The sequence below is a fragment of the Ictalurus furcatus genome, chromosome 27 (genome assembly GCF_023375685.1).
Source record: "Ictalurus furcatus strain D&B chromosome 27, Billie_1.0, whole genome shotgun sequence".
NCBI lineage: Eukaryota > Metazoa > Chordata > Actinopteri > Siluriformes > Ictaluridae > Ictalurus > Ictalurus furcatus.
In genome coordinates, this window is record NC_071281.1 from 18,106,109 (window position 1) to 18,131,201 (window position 25,093).

General features: G+C 38.1%; 1 long non-coding RNA gene across 3 annotated transcripts; it reads left to right on the top strand.

Annotated features, from left to right (window-relative positions):
- Positions 1-21,325: 21,325 nt before the first annotated feature.
- LOC128603121 (uncharacterized) lies at positions 21,326-23,734 on the top strand. Of its 3 annotated transcripts, none has more exons than XR_008384973.1 (3): positions 21,326-22,040; positions 22,498-22,768; positions 22,907-23,734. It is a non-coding gene; the product is annotated as an uncharacterized LOC128603121 (long non-coding RNA). The 3 variants fall into 3 exon arrangements; XR_008384974.1 differs by having other exon boundaries at positions 21,326-21,979; positions 22,893-23,734; XR_008384972.1 differs by having other exon boundaries at positions 21,326-21,979.
- Positions 23,735-25,093: the final 1,359 nt, after the last annotated feature.

Sequence of the window (25,093 nt, forward strand, 5' to 3'; positions counted from 1 at the left end):
TATTTTAATTTATATTGTTTCTGTCAGTTTGGAATTGTATTTATAAAATAAGACTGGTTTTTATAACATTTATAACTTAAAAAAAATATTTTAAAAATGATCTCATTTTGCCCTTTTCTGTCTAAAATATGATAAATAATACATTTTTGAACAAAATAAATAAATAAATAAATAAATAAATACACACCACAAAATCTGTCTAAAGTACTGAGGGTTAAAACTATAATGGTTGCTATAGTGACCAATATTGGTCAGTTTTGGTTAGGTAACTATAGCAACCACTGTAGTAGAATCGAATCGAAAGTTTTGACAATGACATATTTTATAATATGCAGTTTTTTTTTCCAGCTTCATTATTTTTACTGAATCGTTTTAAAGATATCAGAGAAAAAAAAAAAATTGAAATATGTTTAAAGAAAATAGTTATATAAATGAATTTCTGTTGTTGCAGGCAGATACAATCATAAAACTAAGCAAAACATTTCAAATGAGGAATTTTCATTTGTGAATGAACATAAATGATATTTATTTGACCACTTTTCCGTAAAATATTTACGATAATTATGAAGCAATAAGAAGAAATCATTTTTTATAAAGCTCTACTCTAATGGTTGCTATAGTAACCTTGTTGAAATTGACCAACAGCAGATTACATTGAGTTAAAATTGTACCGTGGACACTTCTGCCAGCCGATGAGTGGTGTAGTTAAATAAACGGTATGATTTCTCTCCTATTTCATCTACTGTATCAGGGGAGATGAGTGTGTTCTTCATCATACAGTGACGGTATAAAAATGTAAATAGTGTATTGTTATATAGAGGTCCTGTTTGTGATATAAAGGGCAGAGCCATGGAGATGGAGGCGGGGTTTATTTGATAGATCACGCTGTGCCGTCTCGGCACTCAACCTTCACCGTGCGTATGCAATGTCAAAGAGCAAAGCATGCTGGGTCGCCGGCGAGAGACTGAGAGCAGAATGTTAAACACACCCCAGTCTAAATCAATATCACTTTCACTGGAGTCAGAATGACATTGTCTACATCTCGACACAAAATATAACTTCCTTCAGGTATTTATTTATTTATTTAATTTATTTATGTTTGTTTGTGTTTGTTCATTTATTCATTTTTTATTAAAAAAAAAAAAAAGAATTAAAAAATTACCATTGCATGCCATTCGACTACTTAATTAATTAGCTGGTTGGTTTATTTATCTATTTTTTATTACCAGCAATTTTATGCAGCATTTTTCTCTTTCTTTCATTCTTTCTTTAATTGCTACCACATGACATTCTAATGCTACAGTATTGTTTGTTTATTCATTTATTTATTTCCTTTGACTTATTTTTTTTATGTTTATCACTATTGTTGTCTATTCTACTACTTAACTACTATTAATTCATTTTACTTACATGTTTTCTTTATTTATTTAGCTGTCCATTAATTTTTTTTAATTACCAGAATATACCATTTTAATGCTATAGAACTATTTCTTTCTTTCTTTCTTTCTTTCTTTCTTTCTTTCTTTCTTTCTTTCCCACCACATGATTATTCTAAAGCTACACTACTATTAATTTACTGCATTTTTTCCGAGTCACAGCACCAGTGCGATGTCCTGAATATTTTCCTATTTCTTCGTACAGAACGCTCGTCTCTGTAGTCCACATGGGTCTGAGTTGAAAAAGAGGAAGTGTATCCCAGACTCCCAGGTTTCCTGGCCATCCTGGCCTGTAGACACACACACACACACACACACACACACACACACTTTTCTCACACTCACTTTTTTTCAAACGGAGCCTTAATGATTTATAGATGTTTGCTTTAAAAAGCTATTGGCATTAATCCCATGGCTCATTAACGGTTTAATTAAAATGAAATTCGGTGGTAGGAGTTAAGCAGATTGGAAGCGTTGCTCCCTGTGAGGCAGCTGCTTTTCCAGAGCACTGCTTGGAGAAAGTGCGGAAGTGTAATAGCGCATGTGCTGAGAGGAAACTGACGTGTGGAAATAATAGGCCAGAAGGGAGAGAATCTAAAGACGGGTGGGGGGTGGGGGGGTGGGGGGGGCAATAGATTAGTGAAATGTGGGCAGTTAGCCACGCAACAGCGACAGTGATGGCGGAAACAACAACGCCAACAACGGGGATGACAAAACCATGTGTCGTGGAAAGTTTCGACACGCTGTAGGTGTACATTTCACTCTGATTTCATCACTCCATCATCAAAAAGTTTCAATTAGCATCAACGCTGCCACGAGCAACGGAGCAAGTGGAACAGCTGAAACCCCGCTTTTAATAACACACTTTGTATTCAAATTGTATATTTATGTATTTAGTGTAAATATCTGTGTGAGCACGAGTTTAAAACTAAAGAACGTTTTATAAAACATGCACTTGACAAGGAGCACGGCGAAGACGTGTGGGTCTTGTGTCCACGGGAAACAGATCGACCTGAAAGCATGGCGAAACCTCGCTACGCAGAACAACTGCAAAAATCACATGGCGTGGTGACAACAAATGGTCACGGATTGCTTGGTGGTGTGTCTGGTGACTGTCTCGCTGAGAGGCCATGTTTCCACGGCGACATCTAGGTCCTCCATCCGGGTTTTGGCTCCACTATAGAAACATGTGCGTGTGAGAAAGGAGGACTCTGGAGGAAGTCGTACTTCGGTTTTGCCATCGCGGCGGAGGGGGTGTGGCCAATCACTGTTGGTTATATTTCTTGCTATGAAGGTCTTTTATTACGCCTCTTTAACATGTAAAAATGTAGTGTGTAAGCTACTCTTTTGATGATGATGTGACATGACAGGAGCTCGGTGGACATCTTGACGCTCGCTGTCTGATCACAAACTGAAGGAATTCCGCTTCACAATAGTGTGTTGCTCTCTAAAAACCCGATCCAGCCAGGACAAAAGCACATTTAACTCAAAAGGTTTTAGACATCTTTCGACATGTGGTTTGTGGTTAATAGCCACAGAAACAGCTTTGCTAGTTAAAGACGTGATTGACTTGGAGTACAGTCCTCTTCTTGATATTAATTCGATCACCAGAAACCCCCTTAAAACGCACTTCAAACAGGAAGGAAACTATATTAAAGGAAAACCGTTTCAGACATTTGACCTCGCCGTGACCTTGAACCCGTTCGGATCGATTCCGAAACCATAATCAGTTCATCTGCTGCGTCCAGCGATAATATCGTAAAAATCCCATAAACGTTCAACCGCACGCTCTAGAGATATCGTCGACACGGATCACGACGTCTGATGGACGCGACGGCGGGAAAAATAACGTCTCCGACACCTGGTGACGGAGGCAAAAATTTCCTCGGACATCAGACACACCAACACTCCTACACTTCAGGAGCACGTCAATGCAGACGATTATAACGTTTAATTGAATAGTTTTTAAATGGAAAAAAAAAAGGAAATGGAAATGACAGGAGATATCAGATATCATAATTTCACTCACTGGAAATGTAACACAGTTCGAAGGAGATTTTAAAGTCCAGGACATGAGCTGGGGAGAGAGAGAGAGAGAGAGAGAGAGAGAGAGAGAGAGAGAGTGAAACAGTGATATGGATAATTAAGAGACTAGACTTCTTCACTAGCATCGGTGGTTTGCGGAGTGCCTTAAATTGCCTCCTAAATGGACCCGTGTTACCCAATATGTGGTTTTTCTCTATGTTTCAACAACCTCATGCTGAAGTGAGTGACCGAGGACAGAAAATGGTCCCTGATTGATCTCAGTGTAACCTTATCCGAGGCTTTTACCCCCCCCCCTCCCTCCCTCTCACTCTCTCCCCATCCCTCTCTCTCTCTCTAAACTGGATTTTATAACATTTAAAATAGGAAAGCTGGTAATGGGAAAAACATGGGCACTTTGTGGGACAGTGTGTGTGTGTGTGTGTGTGTGTGTGTGTGTGTGTGTGTGTGTGTGTGTGTAAACGAGCTGCGAAATTACAGAAGGTCAAACGTATAAACCTACTAAGATAATGCTTTTACATGCTTTGTTTCCTGATCTCAATGAACCAAATGCTTGCAAGCAGAAATATGAGCTGCACCTTATTTATTTATTTATTTATTTATTTATTTATTCATTCATTCATTCGTTTATTTATTTAATTTATCGAGGCCCAGAGGTCGGTGAACTCCTTTATAGCCTGGGTAAGTAGGGGAGGATGAGTAAGAAGCGTACAGTAAGTGATCTAATGCGGGGAAGTTCGAGCAGATCTATGAAAAAAAGTGTCTGAAAAAGTGGAACACAGGCGAGGGTGTAATATTCTCTCCAGGCAATAATTAAAGTTATGATCGTTTCAGTCGTGGGTGGTTTTTTTCTCTCTTTTCCTCTCATTCCAGGCAGCTGTAGGATTTGACCAGATGAGTATTTTATTTTATTTTTGCATGGTCCCTTGTGGTGCATAAAAAATGACTTTTTTTTCCCTCCCACATCTGATGAAAAAGAGTCTTATAGACAGGTGCACGGACGAAAAGAGTGCCGAGTGCCGAGTATAAATTTTATTCTGTGTGAGCAATTCACAGACGATTACAAGTTTTTATTGATTAAAGAATGATACGTTGGTATCTTTCTTCATTTATAGTTCGTTCCTGATCCCACTTCTGTTATTGCAGCTATAAACACTCGTTCCCTCACCAGCTCTCTTTATTCTCTCCCTTAAAATGATTATTAATAATAATAATAATAATAATAATAATAATAATAATAATATTAATAATAATAATAATACACAGCTTGTCATGTCACCAAGAAACCACAAAAAAGCATAAACTCCTCTGTCCAGAAAATGACAGAAATCTTAAAGTTACAGCTTTACCCCTGAGTGTTACACAGCGCTGACACTGGAGACTCCTTCCATGAGGATTTATGTCCCTGTGTACAGTAAGTTCCTGTGAACGAGCTGTTGCTATAGAAACGATACCGTATCAGAACGGGCACTTTAATATAAACCTGTGGTCTGGAGCTGGGCTACTGTCCGAGACGCTGTTCTGGAAAACTAATCAACACCTCCTGACCAATCAGAGTCCAGAATTCGACAACACTGTGATAAAAAAAAGACTTTTAATATATAGCAACAGGACATGTAATGTGATTGGTTTCACTGGTGTTATGATGATGAAAGCGAACTATCGGGTTTTGTTTCAGTTCAATTTCAATTTTATACTTATAAACATTTCTTCAATTTTTTTTAATCGCTAAAATTATAAAATACACAAAATATACAGACATTTAGCTTTGTTTTTCTGTGGGAACAAATATGTATACAGTATATTTGACTGAAAGTGATGCATTGATGATCTAACATTTTTAACTGTAAACATACTGTAGGAGGTGTGGTCTTAATGGTGGAGCCTAAGGGGCGGAGCTACACCCAAGTTTACCAAGAAAAAAAAAAAAGTGATACTAGTTGCCCAAAATGGCCGCCATAATGAATAACCATCCGGTGTACAGCTCGTTAGAAAGCGTTCTAGAGTTTTGTTTATAGACGTGTTATAGACGTGTAGCTGACAGGAAAAACATCGAATGTCTACAGACTGATGAAACTGATTTTAAGGATATTTTAAAATAAGAGTCTGAAATAACACGTACTCTGAAACGATATCGAGTTTAGAATGAACGACTGTAAATCAGTTTCAGTCAAATAAAATAAAACAACATGAAACGCTTGTAATACAGAACAAGTGATGAGCTTTTCATTCCGATTCTGATTCAGAGTGTTATAATAATCTACAGTACGTCGTATCAGAAATGATAAATGATTAAAGTAGCAGACAGGAATTTCTTTCTCTTTTTTTTTTTTGATCTTCTAAGAGCTGAATTGTAAATGAAAGCACTAATGATGTTAAACATTGAGCCTGGGCACTTTTTCACACTTTTTACATGGAAATGTAACTGTTTTAATATGTTTCAGAAAGAGTCTGGGGGCTGGGAATTCAGAGGCGTTTTCATTTTGAAATCAGCTCAGCTCTGATTTAGCGTTTACGCTGGCGTCGCTGCTCCACTCGGTGTGGAAACATCGCTGAAACGCAGCTCAGAACGCTTTAAGCCAACAGCCGGATGCAGACGTCCGACAGGGAAACGCAGCCGAAGCCCAGAGGAGCCGCAGTCACACTGATTGGCCTGGCACTGAACGGCAACTCGCTGGCATCGTGGCACCGAGTCACATGAGGCGTGATTTATTCCTGAATCCAGACACTGAGGAAAATCTGCATCTGAGTGGATGAACATGAAGAGTGTGAAGAGGGAACACACAGGGGAGGACAAGTGTGTACAGAAGAGACGCTCTTTAAACAGCATATGGATTTGCTTACAAGTACATCCCAACACTGCACGTCTGAAATATTTATTTATTTATTTATTTGTGGTTTGTATTAACGCCATATGCCGTTCTAATGCACTGTATATTCTATACTACAATACAGTTTATTTATTTATTTGTTTGTTTTTTATTTATATTTCCACCAAGTACCATTCTAATGATGTAACAGAAATAGTGTTTATTTGTTTGTTTATTAACATTTCCACCATATGCCATTCTAACGCTACAGTACTGTTTCATTTACTTTCTTTCTTTCTTTCTTTCTTTCTATACATTCTATAGTTCAATTCTGTTTATTTATTTATTTGCATTTTCACTATATGCCATTCTAATGATGTAATAGAATTTTTTGTTTGTTTATTTGTTTATAAATGATCACAAAATAGTTTCTTTCTTTCTTTCTTTCTTTCTTTTTTCTATACACTCTGTAGTTAAATTCTGTTTATTTATTTATTTCACTATATACCATTCTAATATTTTTTTGTTTGTTTGTTGTTGTTTATAGATGATCACAAAATAGTTCTTTATGTATTTCTTCCTTTCTTTCTATACATTCTGTAGTTCAGTCCTGTCTATTTATTTATTTAATTTATTTATTTACTTTCTTACTTACATTTGCACTATATCTTATGGTGTAATACAATTTTTTTGGTTTATTTGTTTATGAATTATGACAAAATTCTTTCTTTCTTTCTTTCTTTCTTTCTTTCTTTCTTTCTGTCATTCTTTCTTTCTTTCTTTCTTTCTGTCATTCTTTAGTTCAGTTCTGTTTATTTATTTATTTACTTACATACATTTGCACTATACAGGCTACCATTTTATTGATGTAATACAATTTTTTGTGTGTGTGTGTTTACTTGTATATGAATTATAACAAATGAGTTTTTTTCTTTCTGTGTTACTTTCTATACATTCTATGTTTATTTATTTATTTATTCATTCATGTACATTTCCACTACACACCATTCTAATGATGTAATAGATTTTTTTTATTTGTTTGTTTGTTTGTTTACAGTACCAGCAAATGCCATTCTAATGCTACTATACTATTTCTTTCTTCCTTCCTTCCTTCCTTCCTTTCTTTCCTTATCATTTATTTAATTGAATTATAAAAATAACTACTATACCAAAGCGTTAATTATTAAACAAGTATAGTAACGATAGAAACGCTAATGTGCCTTTGGGTTTAATACAATACTCGTAGCTGTAGGCTACTGTTGTGCTTTCTAATCAAATGTCTTCATAAAATTAATAGATTATTTTCTTTACCATCACATTTTTAATAAATCATTTATTTCCATTCTACTGACACACTAATAAAATAGCTATTAAATATAAACATGTAGAATATATATACTGTATGTATATGAGGCGATACGTTTAGAATATGTACAATTTTGTGTTATTATTATTATTATTATTATTATTATTATTATTATTATTATGTAAAAATTGTTGCTCCGGTGTGATTCCCATAACGTAATACATCTATATTTATGTTCCAGGAAGTGTAGATTCTCCTGTGGGAGGTGCTTGTGTAGGCATGGATTCCACCCCTATATCGTCATACACATGGTACGTTCCACAGTTGTTCTCCTCAAAAGACCAAATATTTAATATTTACACGTCCTCTTTAGTTGTTTGTTTCATTGTACACAACTATTAGTGTTGTCAGAGATGAGTTTTAATTTTGCGAGGCACTCATGTGTGAGGGGTGAATAATTCACTCTCTCTCTCTCTCTCTCTCGCTCTCTCACACACACACGTTCATTTACATTCCAGAATGATCTGCTGCTGTTGACTGAGGCGACCACGTGGGACCGAGCCGTCTCGCCGTTATCGCTGTGTGCAAACAACTCGAAGTAACTAACTAATTAACCGACTCACTAACTAACTTCAGAACACTTTCCCTTCATGAAAGCACGACTCAGCCATGTAATAACTCTGTGCTGGCGTCAAGCCTAAACAGGAAGTGACCTCACGCATGCTTAAACATCGAGCATCTGAAGCTCCAGGAGCTCCAGGATCCTCTCAGGGATGTTGAACTGCAGCTTCCGAGTCTCTCAGGGCGTATCTCACCCTGCGTTCACACCAGCGACAAACAAATCGCTCATGATGCTTGTCGGCGTGTCTCTTGTGGGCGTGACCCAATGCTCCTGTTGTTGTTTGTTTGCGTGTACAATCCGTACAGCATTTTTTAGCTCAGATTAGAGTATTCGCCAAAATGGAGCCTACAGCACTCAGTACACGATTTACATGTCATTTAAAATATACTTTTTTTTTTAAATGAACTGAAAACGTGTGAAAATTGGTTGTTTGATGTATGTTACATACCAGTCTTCATATTAGCTTTGCTAGCAGATTAGCAGTGTGAGCTAGCTGTACCAGCTACATACACTCACCAGAGGCACCACCATACACTACGCCTATAGTATACATCTCAATATATTTACTTCTAGCTAGTTACACACCAGTCAGCGTGCACGTAGGTTGTTTGAGATGAATGTTACGTCTCCGACTTCGTATTAGCTTTTAGCAGTTTAACAGCAGAAGCTAACTATACTAGCTACAAATGCTCTCCAGAGACACAAACGATCTCTGCTTTATTTCTCTTGGTGTTGCCTGTGAGGTCACATTGCCTGTCTTTTTTTTTTTTTTTTTTTTTAAATTGACAGATGAAGTCTGTGAGTCCCAGACGTCCTGATCACTGCTGAATAATAATAATAATAATAATAATAATAATAATAATAATAATAATAATACACTGCTGAAATAAACAATAGAAATCATCACAGAAATTCTAATGGTTTCCACTATAAATACCATTATAACCTATAGGCTAACCATTAAAAGCATTACCATTACAGGTCTTTAATGGTATCCACTAAACATAGCATGCCATCAATAGAAGGTAGAAGGCAACAAATTACCAGTAGAGACAGACAGGGACCATTACAGTTTCCATCAAAACCAATACAATTCCCATTATAACCATTTAAACCATTTTTTTTTTTTCCAGCAGGATGGAAAAATAATTAATATTATTTATATTATTAATATATATATATATATATATATATATATATATATATATATATATATATATATATATATATATATATATATATATATATAAATAATAGATTAAATTAGATTTTAAAATACTACATGCTTCATGCTACATGCTACAAGATAAAAAAAAAAAAAGTTACATACACTAAACACACAAGGGAACCTTTAGGAAGAAGCTTTAGGAAAGTAAAATTAAATAATGAAGAAAAAACATTCTTTCTTAATTATTTATTATTCAAATAGCACAAAAATATCATATATAACATTTAGCGATGAACAGTGTGAGCTAAAGAAATACAGTAATGAAAGCTGAAATTGCTAAATAAAAATTTTTTTAAAAAATAAATAAAAAATGCAATAAAATAATAGCAGTGACGGAACGTAAACGGTAATAAAGCCACATTATAAAAACAGACAAAAAGTTCAATCAGTGAATAAATATGATTATAATAATTTGGCATCCAGAGTCACACACTCCAATCGCAGTTCCTCAGAACTCGGCTTTAATTAATGTTGATTCATTCAGCGGCCTATAACACGGCCGAGGTTTCATACATCATCTTCACTGACTCTCACTCTCACACACTCTCGCACACTCTCACACACTCTCACACACACGGTACCTGATATTAATTTATAGATGTTTGACCCTTTAGGTATAGGAAGCAAAAATCTGTCATAATAATCAGACTCTGACTCGTATAAAGTGACAGAAGCTGTAATAACTGTCACAGTCACGCCGCATCTCCACGTCTCTGCTCGACACGTGTTAGACGTCACGTTTTAATTTTAATCCACGTCTCGAGTGGAGATTGTTTGTGATGGCGTGGGGACTGAACGAGAGACGCCGAGTGAAGTGGAAGTTTTCGTGCAGACTGGAGGAAAGTCAAAGATGCTTTTGAGTGGCATCATTTTGTTTTGTGTGTGTGTGTGTGTGTGTGTGTGTGTGTGTGTGTGTGTGTCTCCAAACAGATGCACTGTTGTTATTCCAGGTCCCATTGAATGCTTCAATCAAATGCAATCTCTTCAAACTCTATTCCCTTGGACTCTTTGTTTACTGATATAGCTTTTTTTTTTTCTTCTTTCAGACGGCTGTCAAAACGGCACGGCGCTGCAGCGCGACGCTTCAGAAACGTTCTTTTGAATATGGAAAGGTTGAGTTGAAATAAAGATAAATAAATAAATAAATAAATATACGAAAAGAAACCCTCCCTGTGCCTGAACTGAGATATCTCTGAGGTATCAAGCTGACTAATTTTAGACGGAGTGTCAACTTTCACGTCGCTTTACGCTCGGATGTGTTGGAATCACGCCTAGCTCATCCACTGATATAATCTTCAGCCATTTCTATGTATTTATGTTTACAGAAGAACACGCACCGTGGCCTAAATCAAGAAAATAAAAATCACTTACACTGGGGGAGTAAACGAATACGAATTCATCGTTCAGACTGAACCCGTCCTAAACGAATAAAAATACAGACACGAACACTAGGTGGAGTATTGGTTTCTTTGGGTTTTTTTTTTTTTTTTTTAAAGGAAACTTACCGACTTCAGCGACTGGAATCCAATCGGAAGAAATAAAATTCTCCTTCCCTTTAAGTACTCTTCCTTATTTAAAGGAAGCAGAATTCATCCTCTATTAATAATACTCAATGACGTATACATTTTTACATAATCTTTAACTCAAAGTCTTTAATAAAACTTACATGCTGCAGAGAAATATGTCATGAATCAGTTGAATTACATTATATGAAGGGGAATGTTGCCTTTGTTTTATCTATCTATCCATCTATCTATCTATCCATCTATCTATCTATCTATCTATCCATCTATAAATATCTATCTATCCATCTATCTATCTATCCATCTATCCATCCATCTATAAATATCTATCTATCCATCTATCTATCTATCCATCTATCTATCTATCTATCTATCTATCTATCCATCTATAAATATCTATCTATCCATCTATCTATCTATCCATCTATATATCTATCTATCTATCCATCTATAAATATCTATCTATCCATCTATCTATCTATCCATCTATCCATCTATCTATCTATCTATCCATCTATAAATATCTATCTATCTATCTATCTATCTATAAATATCTATCTATCTATCTCTCTATCTATGTCTGTTTATCTATCAATCAATCTTTCTTTCTATATGTCGATCTGTCTGTCTGTCTATCTATCTATCTATCTATCTATCCATCTATAAATATCTATCTATCTATCTGTCTATCTATCTATCTCTCTATCTATGTCTATTTATCTATCAATCAATCTTTCTTTCTATCTGTCGATCTGTCTATCTATCTATCTATCTATCTATGTCTATTTATCTATCAATCAATCTTTCTTTCTATCTGTCGATCTGTCTATCTATCTATCTATCTATCTATCTATCTATCTATCTATCTCTCTATCTATGTCTATCTATCTATCTATCTATCTATCTATCCATCTATAAATATCTATCTATCTATCTATCTATCTATAATGTTATTAACTATAGACCATACAGATATAATTCTCTAGCTAATCATCCAGGAAATGAGGCGCGTCAGAGCAGGAATAATACATCGGCATGCTTGAGATCCCACACAAATTCACCATGAGCTCATTACAATAAAAATAGTAAGAATTCATCCAACATCATTTCTATATAATGATATAAATGATTAAGGTTACACTGAAGGGTTGTGTTAGCACCCGAAGTTTCACATTCCTGTGAATTTTGGATGAGATTTTGGTTCAAACTCGCTCTGCGTCCATCTCTTTATCCCCTCATCCGGTCCGTAATCGAGTGCTGTGGTTTATTGTGTCTTCCCGAAACACACGCGGTGGCCTTATCAATGTTTAAAGTGAAATGAATGTTTAATGATGGCCAAAATTTATAGATATTAAAGACGCTTTAATGTGTTTCGTGCTCATAAATATGACACGACAGCGGCCTGTGTGTACTTTTAGGTCTGTTTTTTTTCTTTTTTAATGGTTAAAGCGCAACCTCGACCAGAACAGACAAAACGCCATCAATCAGAATCATATTTTATTCATATTTTATTAGGATTACAGAAATAAATACAGATGCATCATTTTAGGGCAACATGTGGGTTAAACTACCCACTGGACTGCTCGCAGTTAAGGAAATAAATTTAAATAATTACTAAATATAGCATCAAGCGATCCATGGGGTCCAAGCACTCTTTGCAAATACTGTATCAGCCATACCGGGCAGTTCTTTTCAAGTTATTTGAGAGATTAAAGAGACCATAGATGAACGAAATGTTCATGTTTCATCACACTAACTCAATTCTAACCCGATGAAATGTCTGCTGAAAGCTGATTGGCTGACCACAGACAGGGTTTTCAGCTGAAATTACAGACTTATGGTTCCAGAGAAACATCTGTTTGATGATCGTGACCACGCCTCCTTTCATGACCACAGCTCAAACCCAAAAAACTAAAATAAGCCATGCTTTCTGTATGTAGCTACAGCTCCCGCCACTAATATTGGCACGCTTGATAAATATGAACAAAGAAAGCTGTGAAAAATTGCCTTTATTTTTTTACCTTTTGATCTTTTGTTAGAAAAATCACAAAAATACTCTGCTCTCATGGATATCGAACAATTGCAAGCAAAACACAGGTTTATCAGAAAAAAAAATCTTTGTTAAATATAGGTGTGCAAAAATTATTGGCACCCTATTAGTCGATACTTTGTGCTTCCTCCCTTTACCAAGATAACAGCTCTGAGTCTTCTCCTATAACGCCTGATGAGGTTGGAGAATACATGGTGAGGGATCTGAGAGCGTTCCTCCATACAGAATCTCTCCAGATCATTTCGAGGTCCACGCTGGTGGACTCTCCTCTTCAGTTCACCCCACAGGTGTTCTATGGGGTTCAGGTCAGGGGACTGGGATGGTCAGGGCAGGACCTTGATTTTGTGGTCAGTAAACCGTTTTTGTGTTGATTTTGATGATGTTTTGGATCATTGTCCTGCTGGAAGATCCAACCACGGCCCATTTGAATCTTTCTGGCAGAGGCAGTCAGGTTTTCATTTAATATCTGTTCATATTTGATCGAGTCCATGATGCCATGTATCCTAACAAAATGTCCAGGTCCTCTGGCAGAAAAACAGCCCCAAAACATTAAAGATCCACCTCCATATTTAACCGTGGGCATGAGGTACTTCTCCACACGGCTACCTCTCTGTGTGCTCCAAAACCACCTCTGGTGTTTATTACCAAAAAGCTCTATTCTGGTTTCATCTGACCATAGAACCCGATCCCATTTGAAGTTCCAGTAGTGTCTGCACACTGAAGACGCTCGAGTTTGTTTTTGGATGAGAGTAGAGGCTTTTTTCTCGAAACCCTTCCAAACAGCTTGTGGTGATGTAGGTGACTTCAGATTGTAGTTTTGGAGACTTTCTGACCCCAAGACGCAACTAACTTCTGCAGTTCTCCAGCTGTGATCCTTGGAGATTTTGGAGACCAATAATTGTTGTACACGTACATTTACATAGATATAATGTTTTTTGGATAAACCTGCATTGTGTTTGCAGTTGTTTGATATCCATGAGAGCAGATTGAGTATTTTTGTGAACATTTTGAACAAAACATCAAAAGTTTAAATATAAAGATTTTTTTTATTATTTTTTTTTTCAAATTTTGCCAATATTAGCGGATGGCACTGTATTTACTATATCTACGAACAGTGTTATATATGCAAATAAATTTTATTTAAACAAGTTAAATATACATGAGCATACTTTGAACATTTATATAAAAAAAGCACAAAAGAAAGAAATATATACATAAACATGTATGTGTCAGCAAATATACCAGTTTAGATGCAAATAGTCTCAGATTATTAAAAAAAGGGGGAAATAAGACACTACACTATGTGTGTTTGTCTTTATTCCTCTGCTTTCCTATTCAAGAAAATCCAAAATCTCATGTTTATGCAGCACGAGCTTCGCTAGCTCTCTTAAGCTCTCTGATCCCCAACCATCAGATCGTAACAAATCAATGCCTCGATGTCCCTACGTCAGCAGCGTTTCCGAATAATTCTGAATTTCAGGCCATTCCTCATATGAAATTAGATTTCAGTGACAGGTTCGAGGGGAAAAAAACAAAGCTCAGGGCATCAGCAGAGCTCGAAAGGTCAAAGAAAGACACCGGTTTATGACAGCGTTGTGTGTGTCAGTGCTCCTGTGAGAGCAAAGTGGGCAAGTAAGCCAAAAAGTAGTGATGTTCTTGGCAAAGAGACAAAGTTGAAGAGCTCTGAGGAGCATCCCGTGTCAGTGATGCATTGCAAAATCAATTAGAATATTTGCCAAAAATGGATGGCGAATTAATGATGGCATCATCTCGCCGTGGGTAAACAGCTCAATACGGCTCCGGGTGAACGCTGAAAACTCATTTTTTATCGTCAAGCAATAAATAAATAAATAAATAAATAGATGAAATCTTCTACACGATTTGAACCAGGCCGGTGTGTGTGGAGAAGAAGTTCTAGTGCTGGTTATATCCACATCTGAGGTCAGAAAAGAAAAAAAAACAAAAAAAACACAACAACTCTGCATGACAAAGTCGTGGTCATCAAGGCCGCCAAAAATAAACAAGTGGTTTTTTTCGGGGGGAGGATTTGGTGCTCCCGGGGAGATGTGACAGAGCTCTGAGCCACTCGTTCTGACATCTTTGGCTGCACTCGCCGAGTTTCGGAGCAGCGGGTCAGCCGAAAGTGACACTGAGCTTCGGCTTTCCAGCATCACAGCCACCCGGAAAACTCGGCTAAGTTTAGAGTCTGTATGACAGCCGACGTCCTAAATACAAGGGTGTGAGCAACATGGAGCACAGTTTCCAACACTAGATCATATAACACAGCCACAGCGCCGTCGTAACCGACTCCGATTGGTCAGAAGGTGTTGATGAATTTTCTTTAACAGCTATTTCTGTGGCATTTGAGTCATTACGTAGAAAAAGAAAATCCACAGCATGTAACAGTTAAGATGTAGTATTACTATTTAGTTATGGATTATTTTGTTGAGTTCATGATAGCAGACATGCTACAGAGTCAATATGGATAAATACAGTATGTGTTCACAGTTAACTTTAAATCATAATGTTTATAAAAATGGGTATATTATAAAATACCTCCAATCTCTAATTAAAGCATTTGTGGGATTAAATGGTGTTAAAGGGGATTAATGGAGTGGGCACTCATCATTATTATTTGTCATCCATTCATCCTGAGTACCTGCCTGCTCAGGGTCTCATCATTTAGGCTACTAGTTTGTTTATATTTTGGGAACCAGCTAAATTTGTTATAAAATATGATGGGAGATCCCGCCAGAGAGAATAACTGCACGACTAGGATTATAAACATCTCTAGTTGATATTGATTATGAATGGGAGTGATGTAGCTGAGGCTGAAGAACTGTTAGAGCCAGAAGTCGCACATCATGCGGTCAGGATTGAGGCTCGTTTCCTGTGGTTTTTTTTTTTTTTTTTTTGCAATCAGCAAACAATTTGAAGATTGAGAAGAATCAGAAAACAAAGGCTCTGAATCCTCACTAGTGGTGTGTGAGAGGAGCAAGCCTTCGCGAGGTCTGAATGAAAGGGCAGGTTATTTAAAAGGTGCGTAACTGAGTCACGTGACATGGTTTGTCATCGGTGAGGCGTGAGGCGGAGTTCAAGGCGGAAGCCGGCGGTGACGTGACGCTGCTGCCATTTCTACATATATTTCAGTGAGTTTCAGTGGCCGTAGTAGCATTTATATTTCACGGAAAATAAATTCCAGTTTGTTTACGCCAGGCCTAATGATGGAATTGGAATTCTCACAAAACCTCATAGTCGCTAACTTAATCCACTGGTCTATGTTGTCTTCCTACTGTCCCCCCCCCCCGTGGTGTCTGAGTAAAGACATTCAGCACTTTATTAATGTCACTCTCTCCTCCAGGTCACCTCGATGAGTTCCGAACTCCACCAGCACGGGGGAGAGAGAGAGAGAGAGAGAGAGAGAGAGAGAGAGAGAGAGAGAGAGGGGAGAGAGAGAGAGAGGGAGAGAGAGAGGGAGGATGCAACGAGACGGACGAGATGCCATCATAAAAGGAATGGCGCCTGTGCCAAGCCATTGTTACACACACTGAGATGAAAGCCAGGCTGGCTAATGAACATCTGCCCTACGCTACACTACACACACACACACACACACACACACACACACACACACAGATAGATGCAGCAGGCTTGGCCACCTTCAAATGGACCATTGAGCACAGCAGCTGCTCCTCTCCAAAAGACCTTGTGGATTGATGTAAACCTGTAATTAAGCCCCATTCCAGGAGGTAAAACAGGGAGAGAGAGGAGAAATGAGTGATTACTCTCTCTCTCTCTCTCTCTCTCTCTCTCTCTCTCTCTCTCTCTTGGATTCCTTCACATGTGACCCAACAACTACATCAGGGACTAAAGCGACTAAATTGAGTTCCTATAGTGTGTCCATAAATCCTCTTATATGTGGATAAGACGTGTGCTTCACCATATTCTTCACTTATGTCACTAGACGGCAGTAACTCTATATATAAAAAGGAGTTTAATTTCAAAACATATCCTTTTTTTAAATTTTATTAAAGGTTTCTGAAATTCACACAGTGATAAAGATATAACAGAACACAGGGGGAGGCTAGGATATTCATGAATCCGCAGCATGACCAGCGTCCGCAGCATGATCCTGTATTATCAACAGTAACACTTAATTACACCAAGCACTCCTGGTCACAGCTCCTGAAAAACCATTCATTATTAAACAAATAAAAAAAATTTTAAACTAAAAAGAACCCGAGCGTATGATATGCTTAACTCTGTAAGTGTGTGGTACAAACACCAACTCCTAGAACCTGTCAGGAATTACCATTGAGCTGCTTGGTTCCTGGCACATTCCAGGCTCTTTACAGGGTCATTAAAAGTTCTACATAGAACTTTAAGTGTTTCCCCAGATAGACAACCGGAGAACCCTTAAGTGTAGATGATCCACTCTCGCTATACATCTACATTCCTATTTTACATCCCAGGAGCTCTTATTACTGGAGTTATTTAATACACGCTGTGGTCAATAAAGAGAAATAAAGCAATCATATTTTATTATCGCTGATCTTCTCCAGTCTTAGCGATGAAGTCAAAACAAACAGCAACAGCATACAAATTTAATTTATGAATTATTAAAAAAGAAAAAAAAAAAAAGAAAAAAAGAAACGAGCTCGCCAGCAATGCAGTTGGCACTGATGAAGCGCGCTGGCTGCAGATATTGTTCTATATGACAATAAACATCACGTAACGAGCCAGGAGCAGCCTTTATCAGGCGTTTACGCAGCATTAATTTAATCATCTGAAAGAAGAAGAATATGTGAGACTGTGTGCTAAAGAAAGACTTCAGTCTGGAGTTCATGGCAGAAATATTCTGCCCTTTTTTCCAAGCTGGACACTAACAAATTTATTCATGAATCATTCACAAGAGCTTTTAGACAAGAAACGTGCTATTCATGAAAATCTAGCTAGCTAGCATCCCGAGTCTGTACGTTTATGTATGAGGAGAATTTCATGTGAACATCGACTGATGGACCGTTCAATTAGGACACGATTGACAGCGCCGTATAAAAAGGCCGCGCTTGGGAGGCGCTCGTTGACTGTTCCGTTGTCATATTCAGCGCTTTGCGTTTTAAGGTGTTTTGTGGGCGTGGTTAAATGTAAATCAGTTGCTAATTTACAGCTAACTGGCATTTAATCAATCTACGAAAGAACTTTAGAAAATTAGCAATGATCGGGCGTGATATGTTGATTTGTTTGGTCACGTCAGGTCAAAAAAAAAATTTACTCGCAACTTTAATTAAAAATCATATAAAGAGGGCCGTTGTTAGCAGTGTGATTGCTTCTGTTCTCTCTGTTTCCTGATTCTCTACTCCATTAAAACACGGGTCAAAGACAAATCTAAGTCGTCCCCCTCCCGCTGTCATACAATAACAGAAGAGGGAATAGATGCACTATTTCTGATGTAAATACAAGTGTCACGAACCTCAGCAAGCGGAACTGGGACTCTCCGAGCTGTCACTGTCGATATAACCATGGATTTTCACCTGTCACTCTCAGATAGAAACAGTCATTTCTTTTTCTTCAGAGCATCTATTGTCAGTTAAAGTAAACAAGAGGAGTGTTGGTTTGTCAAAGCTGGAAAGGCCATGGAATTGTATGAGTGGGCAATTTTTTTTCCTGATTTTCAGACAAATGTGGCTGTATGGATGATTACGCCATTGTACGCCACTGTCGGCCAGTGTTACGTAAAATACTTTACAATGGGTTTGTATTGTATCTTTTCATCCTTAGACCTTTTATCTGATTGGATTTTATTTTGGACAAAAATAAGAAATAAGGGCTGTTTTGCCATTTTGGGTCATACAGTCGTGTGAAAAAATAAGCACACCCCATGGAAATTATTATTTTTTTTTTATTATTTTTTTTACATATTTGGACAAGCAAACATTTGATCCTTTTGAAACAGTGCCTATTAATAAAGTTATTATACTCGACAGTATCACATGATATATACAGTTGACAATTTGTAGTAATTTGCACAATTTAAATTAACAACAACAACAAAAAAACACAAATGGAAAAAGTAAGTACATTTATCACACCTTCAAATCCATAAAATTAGAATCAGGTGTTGAAGATCGGGTACCGGTGATTAGAACCTGTTTAGGGAGTGCAGGTGGAACCGGTCTTATTTATTCTCCTCTCATATCTAGTGTCTGGAGTTCCCTTTGTTATTGAGGTGTGTGGTGTCATCATGCCAAGATCTAAAGAGTTCTGTAAGGCCTTCAGAAAAAAAAAAAAAAAAGTTGTGGATGCTTATGAGTCTGGTGAGGGATTTAAAAAGATCTCCAAATTATTTGAAATACATCATTCCACTGTAAGGATTCTCAAATGACACAGGACAGGCTGTCTCAGCAAATTCAGCCCAAGATCAGACGGTCTAATGCAAAACGAAGTCTCCAAGAACTACAAAATTTCATCACAGGATCTGCAGTAAGTCTTGCAGCTGTGTGTGTGAAAGTGCACGCTTCTCCAATCAGAAAGAGAGTGCAGAAATCTGACCTGCATGGGAGGCGTGTCAGGAAAAAGCCTTCGCAAGACTACAGTTTGTCAATGAGCATACAGGTAAAGACCGGGCCTTTTGGAATAATGTGCTCTGGACAGATGAATCAAAGACATAGCTGCTTGGTCACAGTAACAGCAGACATGTTTGGTGCAGATCAAAGACAGATTTTCAGGAGAAGCACCTCATACCAACTGTGAAGCACGGTGGTGGAAATGTTGTGGTTTAGGGTTGCTTCACTGCCTCAGGGACTGGATAGCTTGCATTTGTTGGTTCTACTATGAATTCTGCATCATATCAAAGAGTGCTTGAAGATAATGCGAGGCCATCTGTCTGAAAGACAAACCGAAAGTGGACCTTTCAACAGGATAATGATCCCAAGCACACGAGCAAATCCACCAAGGAACGGCTCAAGAAGAAGAAATGGAGGGTTATGGAACGGCCGAGTCAAACCTGGATTTGAATCCCATTGAAATGTCGTGGGGGGATTTGAAACAGGCAGAACATGCAAGAAAACCCTCAAGCATCTTGCAACTGAAAGAATATTGCATGGCAGAGTGGTCAAAAATTCCAGCAAGCCTGGTGGACAATTCTGCAAAACGCCTACAAGACGTTATTTCTGCTAAAAGAGGACAATACTAGCTTCTGAGGTTCTTAAATGCCATTGCATTTAAACTGTATCATTTTTATCCCCAGCAAACCATTCAGTGAGCCACATGGGTGGAGTCATCCTGGAAGAGATTGCACCCTTCAGGATAGGAATTGTTTAATCATAGGCTAAAGGGGATTTAGATTTATGTGCAGTCTTTGAACAGGAACAACTGAAGCCAAAACGTGGGCAAAAAAAAAAAAAAAAAAGCCCCTAGCAGGCCATCCACCAAAAATCAGTGACTGGGTAAGCAAGGTATTAGTCAGAGAAACCTCCAAGGAGCCAAGGGTAACACTCGACACGATGCTAACACCAACATGCTTCACAGAAGGGATGTTATTCTCACAGTGTTGGGTTTCCTCCGAGTGTACAGCTTTGTGTCCAAAAAGCTGAACCAAAAGTTCTATTTTGAACATGTGCTGCTGAGTCTCCAAATGGGATTTTGTATGGTTCGCCACTTCTCGAGACTCTCTTACACTTGGCCTAGTGGTTACTTCTATGACTAATCCATCTTTGCCCGGTCACTTTTGGTGGAAGCTTTCCTCATATAATTTTTTTCCCCCCATGTGTAAATAATTTTAGACTATATACACAGTAGATTTCTCCCTCACTTCATGGCATAAAATCCCAGTGAAGTCAATTTCAGTTTAATGCTGTAACAGTACAAAATGTATGTATATGTGCGATGGCGGGGAAGTTGGGGGGGTGAATACTTATGCAAGGCACTGTATAGGACTTTACAGCCTTTGGTTGAAGTTAGGAAAAATGCCATTTTGTCCTCCCGCCTGTGCTAATATGGTGTCTTGAGAGAGGTGGCACTGAAAGTTAACTCCATTTTGAGTTAAAGTTGTTTCAAAAACCTGCTCGATATTGAATGTCACACTCTTGTTATCGCTTTTTTTTATATATATATATTTCCAACCATGAAAATGCCAACTGGGAACTCCTTGAGTAATGTTTGAGCTCTGATATGTCCAGTGAATTGCCAAGCCTGTGGTTTAACATGGCTTTTATTGTGCTAGTTTTGTCCTGACCTTTCATACGTCTTCATTAAGCTGTGGCTCAGGACGCATTTCCAGCACTGCGCTTTGGAGAGCTGGGAGCATTTAATTCGAGAGCTGGAGCACAAATGAGGTTCTGAGAGTTTGCAGCACTTGAGAGGGGTATGTAAATAAAAGCTTAACCTGGGGGATAGTTCAGATGCAGTTATTATCTTTTTTTCCTTCTTCCTCTCCACTACACCTGAAGGGCTGGAACAGACCAGGAGGATTATGGTACATGAGTCCGGTGAAGCGGGTCACCGTCTGAAGTAGATGGATCCTGAGCGTAATTGGTGTTAGCGGTAAAGCAACCGGCGTTCAGACAGAGAGGTTATCACCCGTAATCTCCTCGACTACAGTCCATCAGGAGAAACAAGACATGGCAGGAAGATGTGAGAGATGGAGGCGGTGATTCGTCATTGCTGGCCAAGTTAAACTCATTAGGAGTTGAATCCAGAAATTTAGGCCAATGTCTGTCTGTGCATGTGACATCACAGTATCTATACCATAGTCTTGTTGAACTCTGAATTCTGATTGGTCAGACTGTATTAATGAACGTTCTGATACACGTTATTGTTTCTATAGTAACAGCAAATTCACAGAGACGTGTACGGTGGATGCTCCACATAAACACATTAAAATGGTCTTTTATGGTTGATGCACACATTTATGTAACATTTATGGAAGGAGTCTCCAGTGTCAGCACTTTGTAACAGTCAGAGGTAAATCTGTAACTTTCCTGATGTCGTCTTACGCCTTGCAGTTTCTTGGTAACATGACAAGGTGCTTTTTTTTTTTTGGTCTTTTTAACTTCAAAGAGAGAGAGAAAAAAAAAATCGAGGCGGGTGAGAGATTGACCGTTTATATCTGCTAGAAGGAAATAGCTTACACAACTTTAAATGTAACTTTAAACAGATAAAAATATGTAGAGCATATTGTTCTTTAATTCTTCAAAAGAATTAAATACTGGAAAATCGCCCCGGTGTAAGAGGAATAAAGCAGTTCGGGGTGTGCTGTTATAGGAAAATAATCAACTTTCGTGTGGGAACAGTGACTCTGCTTAGTGTTTTAGATGTCAGATTTAGCATTTTGTTGGTGTGATCAATGTAATCAATCCCAGAGCCACAATTCTGAAGAGATCACTGTAGGAAACATTCGAAATAGCGATTGAGGATAAACTCAGAGGTTACATTTAGACTTAAGCATCAATTCTAAGTGATATATATTTTTTTCCCAATAGATTCAAATCTGTTTTTCCATCGTAAGGTTAACACGTCCGTGGTGTAAACCACACGACTGCGTGTACTCCGCACAAACCATAAATCTGCATCATAATCCATAGCATAGGTCTCTAAACAGAAAGGAGACCTTAAACCAGGATCACACATAATCAGCAGGGATGAGTAGAGAAACCGGATTCACATGGAACTACGGAACAACTCAAGCCAAAGGAACCGGAGAAACCGGATAAAAAGATATTAGGGAACAGACCGAGGAGCGGAAACCAAAAGGTACTGTCCACTGAGTGGGAATTCCTGACAATAATCTCATTAAAACTGAGTGTTTATTACAGAACTTCAGCCAGACGAATATCCGAGAAATCTCATTTGTAGAATTGTTCCACTTTTTATATAGTACTGTTTCTGCAGGGCATCAGAGGCAGTGTAGCTTTGGCCCAGAACTCTGTTCTTCTCACCTGTTCTCATCATCGCCGGAGAGATCATTCATCATTTATCCAGGCTTCTTACAGCTACATATGAGATGATAAAGCTGGATCACAGAGGAGATCACATCCAGGGCGCATAATGGATGGTTGAACAGTGCAGTGCCAAATCTCTCTCTCTCTCTCTCTCTCTCTCTCTCTCTCTCTCTCTCTGTGTGTGTGTGTTAATATACAGTTATTCACTGTGAAACAAAATAAATAAGGCAAGTTATTTATAACATGATCTCCATCCGCATTACAGATGGAGATCATATTATAGTCTCAGAGCGCCTTTTTTTTTTTTTTTTTAACAAATGTGTAAGCATGTGCATTTGTAAATGGGAGAAAAGTGCAGCACAGAAGGAAGGAAATGAAACATTTATTCTCCACATCCCACTGCCACAGATTACCACAGATACGGAATAAGGCTAAACTACAGTCCTCTAGCATTTAGGTGAGGAAGCATTACTTGAATATTCCTCATCTTCATGCCTGACGGCATCTTCGTTATTCCTGCTGGCGCGCCGCTGGGATTTTAAATTTTATACAGCATGTTTTGAAATCAATGCATTTTTTTTTTTCCTCCATCGAATGCGGACCTGCAATCAAACGGGAGCAGAAATCACCCCAAGCCGTAGAGAAGCCACAGAGCTACTCTAAAATCAAGAAAACATAAAAAAAACATGCAGTGCGGGTAAACACGACTCCTTCTTCATTCAATACATGCCCTGAATTCATATTCACATACATTTATTCATTCTGCAGAAGCTTTTTATCCAAAGCAATTTACAAGATTTAATCCAAGCCTAGAGTTGTTAATGGCGATGATTACGTTTACAGCAAAAGATTTCTGCACTGATGTTCAAGTGCTTTCAGAAGATCTGGTTCCTCAGGCACATCCCGAAGGTTGGTTTGGTTTTCAAATGAAACTTTCACCCGGTTTTCAGAGTCCATTCCCACCCAAAAGTTGACTTGTACCATTTTGGAAAGGGGAACGCTAGCACGTGCATCTTCCCAGACACCGTGAACCGGTCACCACCTTTTCAGTTTCTGAGATCGTGAATCGTTGAACAGCACTGATACTATTTCAGAGACATGAACTAAACGATGTCCTTTATCGGCTCACATCAGTCTGATCTATCCGAGGACGAAGGACGGCTGTCCTTTACGCCCGGAGATCAGACTTAAACTTGACTAAGAATGAAAATCATGACCTCAAACTCATCCCAGTGGACGATATGGCTTTTTTTTTTTTTCTTCAGATTTGCACCAAGCAACGGTAAGACCACAGTCTGGTGTGAGCAGTACTTAATAAGGAGCATCTCTTCTATTAATTCTATCGGCTCGCGAGACCAAGTCTCATGAACTCACGTGGCAAATCTCACTCAGATAAAGTCGGCGAAAGAGAAAATACGCGCTAACTGAAGCGAATGCGTCTCTGTCCGTTCTCCTTAAATGAACTGCCTCTTCTGCAGGACGAGTTTAACTCTTGTTTGTTCTGTTTTATTTAGAAGAGTTTTCAGGTGTCTTGCATAGCTCTGTAACCAAGGAGGCAAAAATCATGCATGCCGTGTGGATAAACTGTAGCTGTAGATAGTTTTCACTTGTTTTGTTTACATCCGGGTCACTAGACACGCCCACCATTTTGTCGGTCAATAGTCGGAGTTCCAGTTAAAGTCCTGTATCATAGCTACAGCTCCGTGATGCTTATTTCTTGAAGTTTTGGGTTAGATCGGGTAGCCAGTCGGTAGGCGAGCATTATAATTGGATAATAATAAACAATACACAGACAAAAGTATCAAATATAATAAATAAATAAAATCTAAAGCGGACAGAGTGATCCGAACAGACTCTGGGCTCAACGTCCTTACTGTAAATGCGTGCAGTCCACAGAATCCATCGCTGTTTCAGTTCAGTTCCTGTATTCTCTCACCGACTGAGGGTCGGACAGCCGATATGAAGAAAAAACTTTCTTTTAATTTTATCATCCGACCTACTTCTGCACCCACTGACATCACAGGTATGAACCATAATGCCCAAGAACAGCTTTTAAACAGGTTTTAAAAACATTGTTGACTTCAGTGATCCTATTGTTCGACCTGCAACCGCACTATGAATCATGGGAAACGTGACG